At 41.7% G+C, this 22,864-nt stretch overlaps 2 long non-coding RNA genes across 2 annotated transcripts; one reads left to right on the top strand and one right to left on the bottom strand.

Annotated features, from left to right (window-relative positions):
* The first annotated feature begins 1,597 nt into the window (after positions 1-1,597).
* On the top strand, positions 1,598-6,209 carry LOC137431507 (uncharacterized). The gene is made up of 2 exons (XR_010985286.2): positions 1,598-1,765; positions 5,587-6,209. It is a non-coding gene; the product is annotated as an uncharacterized LOC137431507 (long non-coding RNA).
* On the bottom strand, positions 2,870-18,494 carry LOC137431506 (uncharacterized). The gene is made up of 3 exons (XR_010985285.2): positions 18,369-18,494; positions 15,232-15,270; positions 2,870-6,312 (listed from the first exon to the last, which is right to left on the bottom strand). It is a non-coding gene; the product is annotated as an uncharacterized LOC137431506 (long non-coding RNA).
* Positions 18,495-22,864: the final 4,370 nt, after the last annotated feature.

Here is a 22,864-nt window from a genome sequence, read left to right on the forward strand (position 1 = left end):
TCATGAGCGTGATCTAGGGATAAAATGGTGAAGGAAAAAAATTATTGATAATGTCATCGCTCACATGGTTTGGCAGCCATATTTTTACGGTGTAGCCTGTATGGCAATGCCGTCTGAAACAGCGTTTGTCCGTCCAGTGTACGTACGTATATATGTATGTCCCTCACAAACGTCCACCAATCCGACTTGAGGATCTGGTCACATGACAGGGGGACAGTAGATCCTCCACCCAGCAGATTTATGCCTGGCTACGCCGCTATTAGATTATCGGTCTTGTTTGGGGAGTAGGGGGGGTTGACTAGTTTAACAGATGTAGAAGAGATCATGGTTGTGGATGGGGGGGTGATTTGAGAGGTGGTGAACCTGGAGAGAAGAATGAGATTGAAGAGAGTGTTCACAGATGGGGATAAAGAGGGACACGTGAGTGGAAGTGAGCAGTGGTTCTGCATTTTCAGTTTCACTAGGAGGGGCTGCTGGCGTTCCACGTACGTCCTGAGGTATCTGAGAGAGGGAGGGAATGGGGGGATGTGAGGGACACTGACTGCAGAAAAATGTTAGAACAAAGTCACCCGCAGAGAATGCCAAAGGCAACTCCTTCCTTTCTCTAACATCCACAACCATTAATCCAGGGCTATTCCCTCACAAACACGCACCCATAATACATTAACACTCTGGAGTGCCCTGTTTTTTTGAAGGTTAAAATATGGTAACCCTACTTTCGCTGGCTGGCTGGGGCAAGTCTTTCACGAGTGCACATTGGTGGTGCATTGGAGCCATTGTTTACAAACGAGAGGCTTTGTCGAATGGACGAAATTATCTGGACAGGAGAACATGAAATGGAGGAATAGCAGGGAGTGGAGGGGTTAAAGGGTCAACTCTGATGGGAGTGAAGCAGGGAAAGGAGCTCACCTCAAAGTGGAGGCATCTTGACGGGACAGCACGGTTCTCACACAAGTCTCACGGTTTTGGGCTCGGAGGCACGAGGTGGAGAGGATAGGGGACTCAGGTTTGCCGTAGGGAGGGGGGGGGGGGGGGACAGAAACAGGTGATGTCGAGGCCACACCCACAAACTGCCAGAATATAATTTGAATTTAATGTAGCAATATCATCATTAGCCATGGTCATAAAAAACCAAGTAGTCAATGTTCAACAAGAGGTCCAATTTGATGAAATGTGTCTAGTTTGGTGGCAATTGGCCCAGTAGTTTGGGCATGATTGGTATCTCACACACACACACACACACACACACACACACACACACACACACACACACACACACACACACACACACACACACACACACACACACACACAGAAAATGACTTATTTATTACATTGCACAACCTATGGAGTCTAACTGCATAACTCAAATGTAGGATACAGTTTGCTTTTGGGCAGTTTTGTCAAGATCCCATTCATTCCCTTCCTGAGTGGTTGGGTGGTTCAATGTTCGAAGGACTTGTATTGCTCCACATAAATTCCCACATCCTGGATTGGTTCTCCACCGTCAAAACGTTTATTGCTTGTTGCTTTATTGTTTTTCAGAAGGAAGTTGCTCCATTTAGTAAAAATCTGCATGCCGGAGTGTGGTTGCCACCCCCCTTGGGCATGGTGATCTCACTGCATCTTGTGGGTGGGTCGTCGTGTCCCCTGAGCACAGGACATTTCTTTGCTTCTTTCCAACCGTTAACTTCCGTATCTCAAATTCTCCACATTATGGAATACAGCTCGCACATTTGGGGTGCATCTCCTCCATCGGGAGTGTGTATCCTTAATCAAGTGCAGTCCAAGCTCACTTATTGTCAGCTTTCAGCCCATAGCCCACCACCAATAGGGCAGTTTTCTCTTGTTTCTTCTTCAACATTGCTATCATAGCTTTTGCTCTGATAATTATTCGCTTGAGTTCCTCCAACTGTGGTATGATCTTGTTCTACTTACCTGGCTCAAGAACCAAAGGATTGTGTGCCTTCTAGACTGTTTCACTGCATACATACAGAACCAATAAATGTGCATCCCCTTTCTTTTCACCATGAACACACTCGCCTTTCAGGTGTGTAGCCTGTGTTTGAATCTCGGCCGAGCTATAAAATGTCATTCTGGTGTTTCATCAATGTGTGTGTGCCGTCTTACGGATGGATGTTAAAGGGCATCCCAATTTCCGTCATTAATCGGTGGATGTTAAAGATCCCACGGTGTCCTTTGCGAAGAGTAAACAAGCTATTGCAGGCACCAAATAGCGGTCCTAACCTACAAGGGGTACTGCAAATTTAATTGCGGAAGTTTACCGCCATTGACGCAGTGGCGATTACACCACCTTATCTAATAGGCTTGCTCTTTGTGTCCTTTATGACGTCCTTAAAAACAGCGAGTTTCTAGCTTGGAATGATTTTCAATTTTGTTTGACTGCCAGACAGACAGAGTGAAAACATCTCACTCCTCTCTGCACGTGCGCAATCGGGACGTATTCAGAGCCGAAGTACTTAAATTGCAAGTTTTTTTTTCCGATTCACGATCTGATTAATGTTCAAAATATAACATTCAATTTAAGTTCTTCCTCGATCATAAACCGACAATCATAAACTGATAAGACAAACAGACGGACAGACATGAACCAATTAAATTGCTTAACCCCATTTTTCACTTCTAGTACACTGGGTCAGAAAACTTGCCTAAAATTCTGATAATAGAACATCATCAAATCCGAAAGGTAAGCCAGAAATGTCTGCGAAAAACAAACAACAAAGGTAGAAAACCATTATTTTCACAGAAAGGAGTGAGCTATCCATTACACGAGGAAAATAGTTTCCATCATTCATTTTGGCGTTTTGAAAAGAAAAAAGTACTGATCAGAAAAATCACTCTGCATAAATTTCCCATTGCAAACTGCCATGTGTTTTTATTTATATATTTCAACATGAAAATGCATTCAAAATTATTGAATCAAAAACGATACCATCATGGTACCTTTACAGAAGAAAGATGACTGAAGTTTCTTTCTGTGCTAAATATAAATGGCACTCTCCGTCAATGTATCTTTTGGCAAGATACTTAATGATTCATCAACAAGAAAAAAAACAATCAAAACGATACATAAAATTCAGTAAACAGAGCTATTAATTTAAATACAACTTTTAAACGAATACGCTTTTAAAACGAGGTTTTTTTGTATTCAAAAGGTTTTATTTCTGCAAAACCATGGAACAAAGAAGTTCAAAATTCAAATTGAATATAAAGCAAGGAAACTTGACTAGAGTTTTGAGGTTTAAGCCACAGCCTAATGGCAGAATAGTTTCAATTTCTCATCTTTTTGTCCAGTTTTACTTCTGCTCATGAACAGACATAAATCAAAAGGTTCATAAGATACAGTATTCTAAATGGAATGAGCATAAAATCGATAGATCAAAATTGCTTTAGAGGATCTATCGACATGGTACAGTATAATCAATCAGTAGTCATAAACTTTGATTTAGATATTTCTTAAATTGTGTTGTCAACTTTGTGGCTAACAATATTCTCCACCAACAATCACCCATTAAACCCTAAAGATTGTGGCATAACGGACACAAAAAGCAGAGTAGAAACTTAAAACAAACAAAGATTAAATGGTATAAACAAGGTGGTAAGTCATGGTGAAGACCGTACTGAGTAAAAAAAAAAAAAACCACAGGATAAACAATACGCAACTTTTCAAAGCATAAGATATACAATTTGTCTTCAACAAAATGATTATAAATGACAAAAATAAATCAGTGTAGTCAGCAAAGAAAACTTTCTCATATTTCAGGAATACAAAAAAGAACTTTGAAACGCTTCTAGGTAACGTGCTATTACACTGTGTTACTTAAATAAGCAAAGGTAACGTGTGAAATTACACTTTTGACTGGAAAGAATAGTCAGCAGCAGTTTACATTGTTGACACGATTGCATAAGTTCAGAGTACACGTGGCACTGGGTTTTTTCAGCAGATGCATCACTCCCTTGGCACTCAAAGGTTTCACACACGAATAATGGATTCTGTGAGATAGGAGATTCATCAAGTAGCAATAACCCATGTAATACGTTTTCCTTTTTTGGAGGCTTCTCTGATGTTGAGCGACCGCACTGTTTTACAATGAAAAAAACGCCGCACAAAGAAATTTGTCTAAGTTAGTAAAACTATTGCCAAAACAAACCAGCAACATGACAAGATGGCTACTTAGCTCTCCGTTAGTGTGGCGGACTATAACAATACTATAAGAAAAAGATGCAGGTGAACCAGACAAACATTATATACTGTATGCAGCTGCAACCCCAGACTCTGTGTTTACCAGATTATATTCCAAGGCTGGCAGAGAATATATGATGTATATAATTTAGTAAAACATCACAGATATCGATTCGACTTTGAATGTCAATTTGCCAATATAGTTTTATTTTTACTGAACTCAGAGATGTTCCAATCGTGCCAAGTTCACTGCAAAAGCTTTCTACTGACAAAAAATAAATAAATACCTAGAACCAAATGTAAAATTACTGGAATTACTTGTTATGCTTATATACAAACTATCATATACCTTATAAAGCAGTTTTTGTAACCAACTTTAAAATGCTAAGTTGATCAACCGTAACTGCTCGCATATTGCATGATAGAGTAAAAAAAAGAAAGAAAAAAGGTATAAAAAAAGGCCAATGAAACAAATAAATAAATAAATAAATATCACATATCAGCACCAGGTAAAAGTATTAAACATCCTTTTTTTCTTTTACATCATCAATGAGGGTCACAATAAGGAATACATTCGCATTTGACCAAAAGAGTCGCACAATTTTTTTTTGTAAAATTCAATGAATCGTACCCAAAAATAATAACAATCATCCTTGGTGGAATCAACACCAGCGGGATAACTAATAATAATAACTACAAATAATTCAGGTCTCATTAAAAATGCAATGAAAACTGTAAACCGCTATAGCCAATGAAATTGCTCGCAATTGCAAACAGTAAAAAAAAGAGCAATATTATGTACATTTTGTAATTACACAAAGTATAGAAATCAAGATTTGATGCTCATCATTTATTACGAGTTGGATTATCGGGCAGAGCGTGGGTTCTGCTGAAGCAGTTGGGTTACAATCCCGGTCGGGTCGCCACTCCGACACAGGAAGTCAGGGCAGGAATTTGAAAATTGGCCATGGTGCCGGCGTTGAATCGCCTACTCTTCACGAAGGACACCATGGGATCTTTAACATCCACCAACTAATGCTGGCAGACGGGACGCCAGGTTCAAGTCCATCGAAGAGACGGGCCGAGATTAAAACCCAGGATAGACAGCTCAGAGGTGAGTGTGTGTACCTCGGGGACATTCTGCCAGCCCAAATGAAAGTTAAAGAGAAAATGTGAAACTAAATTTGTACTTGGTCTGTTTATAATTCATTCCCTTCAGAATCCCAGGTTCGAATCCTTTGATACTGTTTCTATTTGTCACTTCTCTGCAAGCATACTCATGATTCGTGCATGACGACACGAATGTCTCCCAATGCCAAATTGCTACACGAATGTCAAGTGTTTGTGAGTTTGTATGTTATTCCTTCACGTCCAAACCACAGCACCTAGAGGCCCCAAATTTTGGGTGTATGTACTTCAGTATCTGTGCAAGGTTTAAGCCATCACACGTTGGCCTTGACGTCTATTTCGAGGCCGCTATGACGTGTATATTGGGACTTGGGTCCAGGCAGTGCTGCAGCCGGCCCCTGGGCAAAAGGTAACCACCATAAGGCCAATAATTCCATAGATTTTCAATGTCCAACAGGTCCCAAAACTACCACTGGGGAAAGCCCTGCCGTGTAGCCCCCCACGTCCACCGCCTCTCTCTCCGCAGCCCCCTCCCCACCCCCTCCAGCAACGCCCCTGTTAGTTGTTAATAAAACAGAACATGATGTTCAGAATTCCTCCTGTATGTGCTCTGTGTATTTATGCTTGCATCATGTACTTTTAATTAATCATTCACTGAGCTAACGCTTTTATTCACTCTATTACATCAATCCTTTTGATTTGTTAGTGTATGCTCGTGAAAAGCTACATAAAATGTTACTTGTTTAATCAAAGGCACTGTAAGACATATTCAGTACTGTGATTATAAAACAATGAATGTTTCAGTTAACAAAGCATGGATTGTTTGAAAGAAGGAAAGAAAAATAAATAAAGAAATAAAAAGAAAGAAAGTATTATTTCATATTATATCTCCTGTAATGTCGCTCACAAACTTCCAGTGTATAAGAATGATCAGAAAGTTCAAAAGTTCATCTCTTGGCAATAAGCCATGGTGTTCCGCCCTGCATTCCAACACAAGGGCAACGACAACAAGAAGTTACCATTTAATCAATGGAGTTCAGTGAGCAGCTTAATAAATGTTTTGTAAATGCAGTACTTGCCACCTGGCTACAATGCTCTGTATTAAGACCAAAGCTGAACCTATGTTGGCTACCCTTTGTATCCAAGAAAGGCCATTATCATGAAATATTCAAATGTCCTGGTCAGTTTGTTTATGGGGAAGAAGTTTCTGCCCAGACAGCAGAATTTAAATTTTAGCCTAATTAATTTATTCTTAAATAACATGAAATGCATGTCATAATGGTTAGATCATGCACTCCGGGTCCTGGAGGTTGGCATTGTGTGATTCTGACACCGGCTGAGTCATACCAAACACTTTAAAAACAATACACACTGCTTCATTCCTTGACGTTCAGCATTTAGAGGATAGAGCATGGAAAACCCTGTGGGTAGGCATCCATTGCGAGGAGAAAAAATTATCTTCGCCACCTGCTTTTGAAACTCGGATGTCATGTTCGACAAAACTGCTGGGTGTTGAAGCCCATTTTCACTTGAATGGTTTCATTAACAAACACAACTGTCGGGTGTGGGCTTCAGGAAACCCACGGATTGTGCACCAGTGTGCACTGCACCCTCGACGTGTTACTGTGTGGTGTGGAATTATGGCAAACAAACAATAGTCTGTACTTTCTCGAGGACGATTAAGGTGAAACTTTAACAGTGAATGCTGAAAGATACCGTCACATGATCCAAAACATCCTCGGATCATCTTTACAGGAAATGAATCAACAGGAATTCTAATTTCAACAGTATGGAACTATTTGTCATACGGTAAGATAAGAGTGACGATAGCATTGTTCCGTGAACTGTTCCCAAACAGGGTACTTTCTCGTAATGGAGACATAAATAAACTGGCCTCCGCAATTCCCAGATTTGTCAGCAGCAGACTTCTTTTTGTGGGGTTATTTAAAGGAGAGAGTGTCATGTGTACATCAAAAAGCCAGGACATTAGAGGATTTGAAAGATAACTCAAGGACAGAAATTATTTCCATCATGCCTAGTGTTGGCTTAGCGGTTAGGGTGCCGGCTTGGGATCCTAGGATCCTGGGTTCGAATCCCAGTCGATCGCTGAATTAACGCCAGGGGGGTTGACTCAGCCTGTCATCCTTCTGAGGTCGGCAAATTGAGTACCAGCTTGCTGGGATGAATGATCCTGGTGTGTACCCTGGTTTAGAATAGGTGCACCGTATCCCTGCGCATCGTAAGAGGCGACCAAGGGTTGACGTCAGGAAGGGCATCCGGCCATTAAAAAAAAAACATTGCCTCAAACAGGGAACCATGATTGTCATGGGGCCCGCAAGGCTAACCCCTGCTCTAGTGGGGAAAAATGGCCTTAAAAACGATCATTCATTCATTCATGCATGATGCTTTGACCTCGGGAATGGCAAGTGTTATTCATCGAGTGTGTCAGTGAGTGGAAGCTCATGGTGGACACCTACCAGACATTATTTTCCATACTTAATGTTACATAAATTTTGTTTTTGGAGTAAAATAATTGTTTGTCATGTATACTTATTTGAAAATAAATCAATATGAAACCCCGACACTTATTTTGGCAGATCCTGTATGTAATTTATATATATATATATATAATGTGTGTGTGTGTGTGTGTACATATGGGAATACTAATACGGGGGGGGGGGGGGGAGGGAGAGAGAGAGAAAGAGGGTGGAGAGTGGGGGCGAGAAAGAGAGGAGGAAGGGGAGGAGCAAGGTGGGGTGGAGAGGAGAGAGGGTGGGGGGGACAGAGTGGAGGAAAAGAAGGGGGAGAAGGGAGAGAGAGGAAGTGGGGGGGGGGGGGGGGGAGGCGAGGAAGTGGTGGAGGGCGAAAGCAAAGATACCCAGCAACACCCGGTCTCTTCTCCCACCCCTTCCCCTCTCTTTTCTCACCCCAACCCCTCCCTCCGCCTAGAGTCCCTGTATATGGAGAGTTCCGACAACTTGTAATTGGAAGCCATATTATTTGCACTGAGCACGGCATACAGAACCTGTTTCCATTGTGTGCGAAATGTAATGTGTCCACTTTCTAATTAAACGGTCTTTCTCTGTGCCAAAAGGGAGATTATGTAATTATTTTTTTCCATTCTTCCAACGCGTCAGAATAAGTATACAATCAGACAAGATTGATTTAACCTTAAAACATATCATAGAAACCGTAGCAAATGAAGTGTAATGGCGCTGGTAAAGGTTCACACTGATGAGTGCCTGATTCAAGATGTACAGAGCGAGTGACTAGAAGAAATATATATACAGTCACATGAAAAAGTAAGTACACCCCATGTAAAGTTTTGACTTTTTCAACATATTTCAACATACAGCTATTTGATCTTCATTTCAACAATATTGATAGATAAAGGTGATATAATATAACAAATATCATGAAACATTTACATTTTGTAGTCCATTGTATAGTTTAAATAAACATAAATGCAAATTTCGCATGTGGAAAAAGTAAGTACACCCTTGGCTCCAATAGGTGGTGTTGCCTCCTTTGGCAGAAACAACCTCAAGTAGGCGTTTCTCATAACTGTCTTCCAGTCTCTGACATCGATTGGGAGAAATTTTTGCCCACTCCTCCATGCAGAATTATTTCAGCTGTGCGATGTTTGAGGGGTTTCTTGAATGCACAGCTCGTTTCAAATCCCCCCACAACATCTCGATGGGATTTAGATCCGGCCTTTGACTTGGCCATTCCAGAACCCTCCATTTCTTTCTTTTCAGCCATTCCTTGGTGGATTTACTGGTATGTTTCGGGTCATTGTCATGTTGCAAGGTCCACTTTCGGTTGAGCTTCAACTTTCCGACAGATGGCCTCACATTATCCTCAAGCACCCTCTGGTACAATGACGAATTCATAGTGGATTCTATGATGGTGAGCTGCCCAGGCCTTGATGCAGCAAAGCTGCCCCAAGCCATAATATTTCCACCACCATGCTTTGCAGTTGGTATCAGGTTCTTTTGGTCAAATGCTGTCTTTGGTTTTCGCCAAACATGTCTTCTGGTACTGTGGCCAAATAGCTCTACCTTTGACTCATCTGTCCAGAGCACATTGTTCCAGAAGTGCTGGTCTTTGCCGTGGTGTTCATTGGCAAACTTTAGTCTTGCCCTGATGTTCTTCCTGTACAGCAAAGGTTTACTCCTGGCACACCTCCCATGTCGATCAAATTTGTGCAGCCTCTTTCTTATGGTAAACTTGTGCACTTTGACATCAACAGTGGCAAGAGCTACCTGTAGGTCCCGTGACGACATTCTGGGGTTCTTAGACTTCTTTCAGCATCTTGCCGTCTGCTCTTGGGCTGAACTTGCTGGGGCGGCCTGGCCTGAACAAGTTGGCAGATGTGTGGAATCTTCTCCACTTGTAGATGATCTTCCGGACAGTCGAATGATTGATTTCAAATTGTTTGGAGATCTTTTTAAATCCCTTCCCAGACTCGTAAGCATCTATAACGTTCTTTCTGAAGGCCTCAGAGAGCTCTTTTGATCTAGGCATGGTGAAGCCGCACACTTCAACAACTAAGAGCAAACCAAACGAAATGTCTGAGGTTTAAATAAGACAGGTTCCTCCAAGATCCTCTCTAACGATGTTCTAATCATTTGCACCTGTACTGGTGCACCTGATTCTAATTTTAGGTATTTGAAGTAGTGATAAATGTAGGGGTGTACTTACTTTTTCCACATGCAAAATTTGCATTTATGTTCATTTAAATTATACAATGGACTACAAAATGTAAATCTTTCATGATATTTGTTATGTTATATCACCTTTATCTATCAATATTGTTAAAATGAAGATCAAATAGCTGTGTGTTGAAATATGTTGAAAAAGTCAAAACTTTACTTGGGGTGTACTTACTTTTTCAGGTGACTGTAGGTAGTGATATAGTGGAAGAAGGAAAGTCAAAGACAGAAATTGAGGGCACACCATCAAGAGAGTAGAGAATTAGAAAAGATAACAATTTTGAATGAAAAAAAAAAATACTTGAGAAGATTGAGTGAGTGCTGTGCTTAGTTCATTATTCTGTATAATGCAATGTAATCTATTGTCCTGGCAGCCCGGCGGGTAAAACCACTGGGTGATGAACAGCCGTAATGGTTCTTAATTTCCGAGGCGCATAGCCGACACTGGCGGTTAGTCCGTCACGCACGAGTTAGGGAACCAAAGTGCTTACCTGGACGGAAGCCACACGGGTTTATTATCAAACCCACAGAACAAATAAACAACACAACAAATGAAATGCCACAATAATAAATTTAATGAAATAAAATGCAAGACGATAAAATGAATGTTGAGGTAAAATAAATCCTACTTCGAGGGACTCTCCATGCTGACTCAAAAACAGACAAAGGGAAAGATAAAGTGAAATAAAATGTTTTCTCTGGTCGGCCGGCACTCAGCTTGCTCAACGATGTCATTGAATGAATTCGGCAGAACAAGGTGGTGCCTGAAGCCGCTCGCGCAGGAAGCGCTCTGACAATGGCACCGAAACCCCGCGTCGAAAACACCCAGGCGCGAAGCACCCAGTCTAACGACTCTTCCTCGCTTCCATCACCATGCGCAACGCGGCTCCAGCTCCCCCGAAAAACACCACAGTCCACACCCCCCAACCCCCACCCCTGTCCTCCAACGTTGCAAAAGTTCACATGAGCTCCGAAAAGTTCTCCTCACGATCACACACGAGCCAGGAGCAGCCAAGCCAGAGACAAAAAGCGACTGACCGAGAACAAAGCCCAGACCAATAGCAAAAAAGTGAGCCCATTCTTCCTCTTTTTGCTCCCTCGAACCTTCTAGCTCTAACATCACGCTGACCAAAGACCGAGCTCTCTCAAAACACCCCATGTCCTCTCGACCAATGACAAACTTTGAGGCGTGGTGTGCCGGTTACGATAGTTTGGAGGTGGGATTTATTTGCTGATCGCTCTGCTTGCTTGCAGAGGATGATTGTTGTTATTGTTGTTGTTGTAACGAATGTGAGTTTTTATGGCCGGCCTTGGTATAATTGTAAAAACGTAGGGAAAGCCACAGGGAGCAATCACAAACTGGGGAAAACTAACTTTAATCCCTTCCTAGTTAACTTAGCTCCAACCCCCCATGTGAAAACACATAAACAATGTTAAGCTCCAGTTTCACTGCTGAAATACATCAAGATGTCTCCTACGCATCCATGGTCCATGCTACACCTATGCGATCTTACCTGTACTATGGTATGTCATCAATTACCCCCACAAACGTAACACTATGTTCACAAAGTAAATTAATAGGTAGGGGGAGAAAAGGAAAAGGAAATGATGATGAGCAGGTAAATGAAACAAATAGATAAAAAGGTGAAGAGATAGAAGTCAAAAGTGATGGAAATACCTACAGAAAAAGATAGATAGTGGACGTGAGGAAAAAGTGAATAAAATAAATAATTATAAGGAGAAAAAGAATAACAATGAAATAGAGCTCAAACTGTATTTAAATTGTATTTGGATATCGAGAAAAAGGTCTTTCGCCCATGTTGATGTTTTTATCATATTTTGCCACCAAAACACTATGCAATCATGTCATATTCATTATTTTCTCATTTAATGGAACCGACCGATTCGTGGTAAATGGAAACAAAATGGCGTACATGGACCATGTGACCAGAATTTTCCAGACACGCCATGTCGGGACTCTCTCTATACATGTACTGTACCTCCTCCCAACCTACCCATTCCCCTCCCTCCTCCTCCTTCCGCCACCATTTTCCTCCCTCCTCCCACCTTTCCCTCCATCCTCCCACCTTTCTCTCCATCCTCCCACCTCTACATCCCTCCTCCCACAGAGCTAACCAGCGTTGCCGAAGACCTAATGCATATTTATTGGACATATATGGAGACAAACATTTTATTTATCAAGCTGTTAAATATTGAACAGGACTATTAACAAAATTGAACATATTATTGTAATGCTTTTGGGAAGACAGTATTGAATGTACGTATTTCCATCAAGGGTCAGAACATGCAAATTGTTTGGTGTTCCAACTCTAGAGCAGCCCACATGTGAAAAAACATATAGTTTACCATGTGAAAAAGATATTTGAAATCTGTTTTTTGTCAGACAATTGGAACGCACTATCTAAACAACTATATGCAGTGCCCTCCATAAGTATTGGAACAGTGAAGTCAAATTTGTTATTTTTTCTATATACTCAAGAAATTTGGATTTCAGATCAAAAGATGAATATGAGGCAAGAGTACAGAAGGTCAGCTTTTTTATTTTCCTGGTATTTCTATGGATATATGTTTTACTATTGTAGAACAATAGCACTTTTTATGTTCAGACCCCCCATTTAAGGTAAGCACAAGTATTGGAACAGATCAACGTAAATTAAATTAAAGTAGTATAATAGTTAGTATTTGGTTGCCTATCCATTGTATGCAATAACTTTATCGAGCCTGTGACCCACTTACACCACCAAACTCTTGGTATCTTCCTTCGAAATGCTTTACCAAGCTTTTACTACAGCCATTTTCAGTTGTTGTTAGTTTTACGGGGTTTCTGACTTTAGTCTCGTCTTCAGCAAGTGAAATGCATGCTCCATTGTAGATAAATCAGATTGACTTGGCTACTCTAAAACCTTGCACCTTTTTCCCCTGATTAACTTCCTGGTTGTGTTGGCAGTGTGTTTTGGGTCATTGTGTTGCTGCGCATGGTGAAGCACCACCCAATGAGTTTGGAGGCATTTTCTTGTACATTGGCAGACAAAATGTTTGTATTCACTTCCAAATTCATTCTGCTGCCATCATTAGTTACATCCATAATAATAAAAGAGTGTGTATCTGTAGTAATAAAAGAGAAAAACCTAGATATGTGTTTGAAACAGCCTGGTGATATCTGTGGTTGTCCCACTGCTCTCATCCCCACTCCGTCACAGCCTTAACACCTCTCCTCCCAAGTGAATTTAAGTTGATGAAGTGTTAAATCAAATAAATATGGTGTGGATGTAGCACAGGCTTGATGGGCTGAATGGTCCCATTCTGTATACAAGTTCCTTGTGCCTCCTTGTGTATCTCAATTTTTTACAGTTGCCTCTTTCATGCATCAATTTCTGCCAGGAAACTTAAATTTAGTACTCATTGGAATAGATGTGCTCATGCATGGCCTTTGTTCGAGAAATGTTTCTGTAACTTTGGCTACATTTACACAATTTGTTGCAAAACCCTTGAAAATATAGTGTGTATCAGACATACAGTCACGTGAAAAAGTAAGTACACCCCATGTAAAGGTTTGACTTTTTCAACATATTTCAACATACAGCTATTTGATCTTCATTTCAACAATATTGATAGATAAAGGTGATATAATATAACAAATATCATGAAACATTTACATTTTGTAGTCCATTGTATAATTTAAATAAACATAAATGCAAATTTCCCATGTGGAAAAAGTAAGTGCACCCCTACATTTATCACTACTTCAAATACCTAAAATTAGAATCAGGTGCACCAGCTCAGGTGCAAATGATTAGAACATCGTTAGAGAGGAACTTGGAGGAACCTGTCTTATTTAAACCTCAGACATTTCGTTTGGTTTGCCCTTTGTTGTTGAAGTGTGCGGCGTCACCATGCCTAGATCAAAAGAGCTCTCTGAGGCCTTCAGAAAGAAGGTTATAGATGCCTACGAGTCTGGGAAGCGATTTAAAAAGATCTCCAAACAATTTGAAATCAATCATTCGACTGTCTGGAAGATCATCTACAAATGGCGAAGATTCCAAACAACTGCCAACTTGTTCAGGCCAGGCCGCCCCAGCAAGTTCAGCCCAAGAGCAGACCGCAAGATGCTGAAAGAAGTCTCTAAGAACCCCAGAATGTCATCACGGGACCTACAGGTAGCTCTTGCCACTGTTGATGTCAAAGTGCACGAGTCTACCATTAGAAAGATGCTGCACAAATTTGATCTACATGGGAGGTGTGCCAGGAGGAAACCTTTGCTGTCCAGAAAGAACATCAGGGCAAGACTAAAGTTTTCCAATGATCACCTAGGCAAAGACCAGCACTTCTGGAACAATGTGCTCTGGACAGATGAGTCAATGGTCGAGCTATTTGGCCACAGTACCAGAAGACATGTTTGGCAAAAACTAAAGACAGCATTTGACCACAAGAACCTGATACCAACTGTAAAGCATGGTGGTGGAAATATTATAGTTTGGGGCAGCTTTGCTGCATCAGGGCCTGGGCAGCTCACCATCATAGAATCCACTATGAATTCTTCATTGTACCAGAGGGTGCTTGAGGATAATGTGAGGCCATCTGTTGGAAAGTTGAAGCTCAACCGAAGGTGGAACTTGCAACATGACAATGACCCTAAACATACCAGTAAATCCACCAAGGAATGTCTGAAAAGAAAGAAATGGAGGGTTCTGGAATGGCCAAGTCAAAGCCCGGATCTAAATCCCATCGAGATGTTGTGGGGGGATTTGAAACGAGCTGTGCATGCAAGAAACCCCTCAAACATTGCACAGCTGAAAGAATTCTGCATGGAGGAGTGGGCAAAAATTTCTCCCAGTCGATGTCAGAGACTGGTAGACAGTTATAAGAAACGCCTACTTGAGGTTGTTTCTGCCAAAGGGGGCAATATCACCTATTAGAGCCAAGGGTGTACTTACTTTTTCCACATGCGAAATTTGCATTTATATTTATTTAAATTATACAATGGACTACAAAATGTAAATGTTTCATGATATTTGTTATTTTATATCACCTTTATCTGTCAATATTGTTGAAATGAAGATCAAATAGCTGTATGTTGAAATATGTTGAAAAAGTCAAAACTTTACATGGGGTGTACTTACTTTTTCACGTGACTGTATGTACGATAGCCTCAGAGACAAATACCTTTTGCCAGCAGCCTGAGACCGGTAATCCATCTTCACCCTGAAAAATAGAACAAAACGAGTGTAAACAGCATTGCAAATGAATTCAGCTTAAAATAATGCTAAATTGGTGCAATCATTCATTATTCTGCTTGTACCGACGTTATAATGCTTGGTCCATTTGGTTTGGACAAAACTTTAAAATGTGGACTTTAGTAGAGGTTTGGTAGATAAGTAAACTGTCTATTTTTAAGTAGAAGTTTGCAAAAATTAAAGAAACATGATCACTAAAGCTGAAAGATTGATGTTTTGAATTAATCCTTACATCCTGTGCAAACAAATTGTCTGAATTGCGCAAAAACAAAATTTTGACACTGCACATGAGGTTACTTTGAACAACTTTATTTTTCATCGAACTAACCTCATTCATTTTACGAATGTGCGTTTCGCCAAAATCCACTAAGAAGATTCACACGCAAGCACTGCCTACATCCAAAGCAATGCGAAAACAAAATGAATAAAAGAGGAATTGTACATGTGTGCTGCTTACACAGTGAGCTTCTCATTTTTGGTGTTTCTCACCCATATTTGTAAATGTCCTCTACCAGGAAAGATATTCTGCTGCTCTGGAGGAAACCTGTTTGGCCTTGTGGCTGTAGTGTAACTGACAGCACGTTTTAATCTAAGTTGTGTCACAGCAAAACAAACTCAAACTTCCTTTTGCACAAGTGTAAGGGATAGTGAGGTCAAGAGACATCTTTTGGCAGATTTTTCGATTCTTCTTACGCTCTTCCTCTGCTTTCTGTTATCCATCACCCACTGCCCCCTGAATCCAAAATTTTGTTTCCTCTATTTTTTTTGGTCTTTGATAGTCTCCTTCCATGTTGATGGGTGTTAAAAATCAATCTGGACAAATAATCCATTTTGTTTGAGGCACCTTCCACCTGATTCATTCCTTCAAATAATCAATTAATCTTCTAGGCACTCCTGACTCGCGGCCTGCCAATTTGCTTACTTTTCTCTTCTGATTGTTGGTATTTACTACAATATATTTTTTATCCACATTTTTCAGTTTCTAGATACATTTCCCAAAATTTACATTTAGTATGCATTACACAAAAAATACATGTTCATGTTTTACCATGAGGAAAATCTCAACAATTGCAGGCAAGAGCATTGCGCTCACATGCAAAAAACAAGCATTGTCACAAAAATAACCATCATACAAGATAAACTTTCCATGATCCACCATTCAGCAAGTTGCATGTACTGAAAGCACGACAACAAATGATACAGACGACAAGCAAGTGTGAAGCAAAGGATGCTTGTTTATTGAAGATGGCTGACAGACTCCATGACAGGGAATGAGAGTATACGTTACGTGAAAATGTTTGTTGGTTAGTACATGGGTCAACTTATTGGGGGAAGAGCTAGCGATTTGGTGCAAGTATCGATTAATATGCGTTCTATTTTAAATAAATTGCCATTAAATAAATTTGCATTGCCAAATGATACAGAAATACTTCTCATTTAAAACTGTCCATCGCATCATAAGGTAAGGTGGGCAAAGATGCCACCGTCTTCCCTGTATTACCTGTACGGTCGGTCCTGGTTGCATTGCCAGTATATTCCTTGTTGGATATTCAATATTCAGGTTGTATATTCAGTATTCAGAAAATACATTATAGTACAGAGGGCTTACTTTACACTGGCCTACTTCCCTCACGCCTTGATAGTAATCCTAATTTCCCCTACATCATAATCTCCCTTTCAATTCACTCCGACCAATGCTTTCCTCTAACTCCACTTGGATAACCTGTGCTATTTTTCTTTAAGAAGCTGTTCTTTATTCAGCATCGGGCCAGTGATAAGGTTACATTTGCTCACAGTGTGTGGAATGCCACCCAAAACAGCCGAGTGAGCCTGTATGGCTCGATCCTAAATTTACTTTACAAACCTGCGAGCACCTCAAATCTTAACCAACAATAATTTATTATTATTATTATTATTCTAATGGAATGACATGTTACTCGAGGTGATGTCTGTTTCCCTTTGTGAAATTGAAGAACCTGGCACTTTTATCCTATGAAGCATAAAAATTCTGTTGAATTTCGAATATTACACTGATGGGTTGATTACGTTGCGCAACTGTGCCAACAGCAGGTTTGGCGATGGCACCAATGCCAGGTGTTTGGCATCTGCGAGCTCTGCTTCCGGATGCAGCTGCCATACTTTTGTTTCATCCAACAATCAAAAAGCCCCAAATCGCTGAGTGAGCGATGCTTATCGAGAATTATAATGTCGCTAATCTCAAAACAGACTGAATTCATCTAGAGTCCTGGATATAGCACAATTTTGGGTACAAGTAAAACTTTCAGCATGTTGCTCGCTATCGTGGCCAGGTGACCTTACATGACCAAATTGTGTCAACATCTTGTCAGGTTAAAAAATCAGATCAGCTTCTCAGTCATGCAAATTAAATATATTTATTGAGCCACTTCCTCGGTGTTCTATACCTTTGCCGTCCTCTTCACCTTCCTTCCTTCTGGAGCAACAATGATTTTTTTTTTGGAATTGTGAGTTCTCGACTCCATTAATGACGGACCCTCTTACTTGCATGTGAGTGCAAAAACTCTCAGTCGGACCCTCATATTGTGAACCTTCCAAATTAGTTTTGCACTAATAGAAATATATCATGCACGCCAAAGGCCAATTCACCATAAACTACCAATTAATGAATATCTTGCGACACTAGGTGTTTGGAACATTTCTATGGGAAAATTATTACAGTAAATATGTCACCAATTATTTGATGAACAGTAATTTAGAAGTGAAATCAAAAGAGCTGCCAGTGATGAAAATTATCCCAAAGTAAATAAATAACATCAGCCTAATTTTCAAAATATTAAAGATCAGATGAATCGAGTAATGTTGACGTTTTGTCATCCCTCAAACACATCATCTTTGATTTTATAAGTATGCACCATGGCACTGACCGGTATATTCAGCAATTTATACACCCATAACAGAAACACCAAAACCAAAGTGGTTTGGCTTAAGAAACAAATGAGACCTTTCGGGAAGGTAATAAGTTAGACCTCAACTGAAGCCCTCAAAAACCCGTTCATTATGCTAAAATATAATGTAAAAGCTGCTCACAGCATTCAAATGAAGGCAGCCACCATGAAAGCGTTACAGAATTCAAGTAGATGAGCAGGTCCGTGCGATGATGATAGTTGGGTCATGCGGGTGGGTGTGAGGTGGTCCAGCATGCAGGGGAAAACATGCACTGTTATCTACCACAGGGCAGGGAGCGTCTATGCCGTCCAATCCTGGTAAGCCTGGCTCGCCATTTTCACCTTTGAAACCACGACTTCCCTGCATTGGGTCAAACTTTATACAGTCAGTGAAATGACGAAAATTGAGGATTTAAAAAAGAAGAATAGAAAACTGATGGCATCATCAATTTCTCAGCAGTCAACTTGAAGCCTGTGGGTGAAGGTGTTAATAACATGACCAGGTGTAGTACACAGGACCGGCCTGGGATAGTTGGAGCAAAACAACTGGAGAACACAATAACGGCAAACAAAAGGAGGTGTTATGAGAATTCCTAATGCATCCTAAAGGAAATCGTAGAAACACTTTCTTATCTACATTCAGACAGAAACTAGAACATTCAGACAGGCTTGAGGCACAAAACGACATACCAGAGGACATGGAGCATCCAGGCCAGGGGCACCCTGCTCACCCTTATCCCCCTTGTGGCCCCGTGAGCTGGGCCTACCACGCAGGCCTGGCTCTCCCTGGTGGAATGGGTTGTACAAGTACAGCAAACATGGTGTCGACGCAAACAATCGATGGAATCTTTTCCTCACTAGCGGTAGAGACGCCAGAAAACCACAATGCTTTACATCCGGTATGCAATAAGGGGGAATTATTGGGGTGCTGGGCAGAATTCTAACTACTGACAATAGGAAAGTTGCCTCAAAAACACAGTATGGTGGAGGAAAAGGCTTTATCGTTGAAGCCGTAAATGATGGCAAACAGGATAAGTTATTGCAGTTATTCTTATACAGTTGTTGCAATTATTATACAATTGTAGCAGTTATTGCAATTCTTAATACAGTGCACAGAAACACAAGTTCCATTAGTCTTGACATGGAAATATAAGGACTATGTTTGTCTCATCTTGGCAGAATTCCATACTTTCTTTGTTGTTTTTAACACTGTGAGTTAGAATTTTTTTCTTGTTGTGTTTTGTGTTTTGCTGAGAAATCAACTGAAATTCGAAATCTGTGAGCTTAACAAACAAATTTCTGTTCAATACATTAACTTACCCGATGGCCTTTCTCTCCTTTGATCCCCTGCAAACCCTTTAACACAAAGAAAACACATTATAAATAAATCGAAAATAAATAATTAAATTATAATAATTAAGTTATGAATAAATTATAAATATGAATAAATAAATAAAATTATATATTAATATAATTTAATAAATTATAAATAACAAGTACAAAAAGTTTTAATTAAAACAAAAGCCGCGTCGATGTTACACAATGCCTAGATGCAGCTGTGCCTATTTTTTTTTTTTTTTTTTTGTATACAAGATCGAGGCTCGTGAAAGAGCGAACATTAATCACACAGAAAGACAAACCGACACATAAAACATATAACATAGGGAGCGGAAGACAAGATGGGGAGAGAGGGGGAAGGACACAAACACAACATTTGAGAGCAGGGACCGAGAGACATGGAGACATCGAGAGATCTGAGAGAGGGCGAGGGCTTTGGGGGGGGGGGGGGGCGTGGGAAGGGGGGGGGCGTGGGAAGGGGGCGGTGGGAGAGGTATAAAACATATGGACACTGCCAGGACTTCCAGGAAAGAAGTTGGAATTTCAAACAAGGTGGATCTGGGGTGAATTAGCGGGGGTAGAAAAGATCAAGGTTTTGGATGGGGGAAGATAAGAGATGGTGGTGAACAGCTGTTTTAAAGACCTGGAGGGAGGAGTGGGATTGAAGGGAGTGAGGGAGTTTGTTCCAGAGGCGGGAGAAAAGAGGAATGAAAGAGTGAAGGTGAGCAGAGAGCCGAGATTTCGGCAGTTTAACCATCAGAGGGTTGCTGGCAGATCTTGTGCGACCTGTAGGAATATTTGGGGGACAGAGCACAGAGAGAGCTGGGGGTGCAAGGCCGGAGAGGAGTCGGTAGAAGACAGAAAGACCACCTACCTGCCTGCGGTGAGTGAGTGAAAGGCCCTCAGAGATAGCTTCATCGCGGGAGATTCCAATAATTCTGAAAGCTTTGGTTTCAACAGCGTGAAGCCGAGCTAGGTGTGAGGCAGGAGCACCGGCCCATAGGGGAGAACAGTATTCCATTGAGCTGCGGATGAAAGCCTTGTATGTGGTGAGGAGCTCAGGTGTGCCGAGGAAGGACTTCGCACGACGGAGGATGCCCAGTCGGCGACTGGCTTTGGAGGCCAGCTTGGAAATGTGGTTTTCCCAAGAAAGATCATGGCAGATAGTGAGACCCAAAATCTTGAGCGACAGAACTTCTTGGAGAGGGTTGTTGAGAAAGTAGCTGGGAGGGTTGTCCAGTCGATCTTTTCGGAGAGACATAGTAAGAGTGTGAGATTTGTCAGGATTGAAAGACATGTTCCACTTGTTTGACCAGTCTGTGATTTTGTCCAGGTCTTCAGAGAGTGAGGAGGCAGCAGACTGCCGATCAGAGGGAAGAGGAATGGAGCGGCAGAGAGTGGAGTCATCAGCAAAGAGATAGAGAGGATTTTCGAGAGAGTCAGAGAGATCATTGATGAAGACCAGAAAAAGCACGGGGCCCAGAACACTGCCTTGGGGAACTCCAGCCTGAACAGGAAGAGGAGATGAGAGAAACCCATTCAGGGCCACACGTTGACGACGACTAGAGAGGAAGTCCGCCAGCCATGCGTGGAGATTTCCATGGATACCAAAGGAGGAGAGTTTGGTGAGCAGAGCGGGGTGCCAGACCGTGTCGAAGGCACGTGATATGTCGAGGGAGACAGCTCTAATTTCCTGTTTGGCATTGAGGACCTCCATCCATTGTTGAGACAGCAGAAGCAGCATGTCCAGAGTAGAGTGACCAGGTCTGAAACCAAATTGATGATCAGAGATCAAGCCATTGGAGAAGAGGAAAGATTTCATATCCGAAGCAATGATGGATTCCATGACTTTGCTGATAATTGGGAGAAGGCTGATTGGTCTGTAGTTGCTAGGATCTGTTTTTGCACCTTTTTTGTGCAAAGCGGTGATGTTGGCTAATTTCCACGCAGATGGCAGTTGACCTTGAGCAAAAGAGAGGGTGAAGAGAACAGAGAGAGGGTGAGATAGAGCAGCAGAGCAGGATTTTAGGACCCGTGGGCTGATGCCGTCGGGTCCAGTTGCAGAATCAGAGTCGAGGGTTGACAGAAACTTTTCCACCTTGTCAGGAGGAAAGGACACGGAGTCCAGGAGCAGCAGGGTACGACTGGGTATGGTGGGTACAGAGAGGGATGGGTTTGGGACACAAGATTTAGAGGCAAACACAGAGTTGAGGCATTCAGCTTTTTCACGTGCGGAGTCAGCTGTGTAGCCGTTTGAGGTAAGGGAGGGGATGGAGGGGGAACAAACACCAGAAACGGATTTGACCAGACGCCACCAGGATTTGGAAGAGGGAGACAGATAAGAGAGTTCGGTCTTGAGAACGGAGAGATATTGTTTCCTGGCTCTCCTGAGGGTGGACACACACTTGTTTCGGGCTTTGTGAAAGGAAATGAGATTTCCTTCCGTTGGATTTGCTTTCCAGGAGACGAAGGCAAGTTGTTTCTGGGCAACAGCCTCACCACAAGATTCCGTGTACCATGGACGGGAGGAAGGGTATGACAACTGAAGACGAGATGGGATAAATCTGTGCATGAGAGAGAGCAATTTACTTTGGAAGAATTCCCAGGATGAGTTGATGTCAGAGGTGGTAGAGATGGGAGACCAGTCCAGATGATTGATGGCTGCTTGAAGACCATGCCAGTTGGCCTGAGTGAAATGCCAGACTCGTCGACGCTGAGCAGGCTCCCTGAGGATGGTCAGTGAGATGTCCACTTTAACAAGGATATGATCAGATGATCCGATCGGAGCAGAAGAAGAGCAGCAGACATTTTCAGGGAAGTTAGTCATAACCAAGTCCAGAAGAGAAGATGTTCCGTTGACTGAGATCCGGGTCGGGAAATTGACAGAATGTGTCAGTCCCAGTGAGTCGCAGAAGTCCTTTGCTGAGGAGCCATGGCTGGTGAGAGAGGTACCCACACCCAGCCAACTGGCATGATGACAGTTGAAATCACCACATATGAGGAAGAGAGAGTTGGGATGAGTAGATAGAAGTTGGTCCATATCATCAGACAGCGAGATGTAGATGGAGTCATTACTGTTTGGTGGACGGTACAACACACATATGAACAAGAGGTGGGAGCGAAGGGGAAGCCGTAGCCAGAGGTATTCCTGGGGGTGAGGTGGAGAGAGTGCAGTGCAGGGCGAGTGAGGAAGAGAGTTTTTGATAAAGATAGCAACCCCGCCTCCAGGACGAGGCTCAGGTCTATCATACCGGAGGAGGGAGTAGCCCGGGAGAGATACTATGGAATCAGAGACATCAT

Source organism: Myxine glutinosa, chromosome 7 (assembly GCF_964187855.1).
Source record: "Myxine glutinosa chromosome 7, kmMyxGlut1.1, whole genome shotgun sequence".
NCBI lineage: Eukaryota > Metazoa > Chordata > Myxini > Myxiniformes > Myxinidae > Myxine > Myxine glutinosa.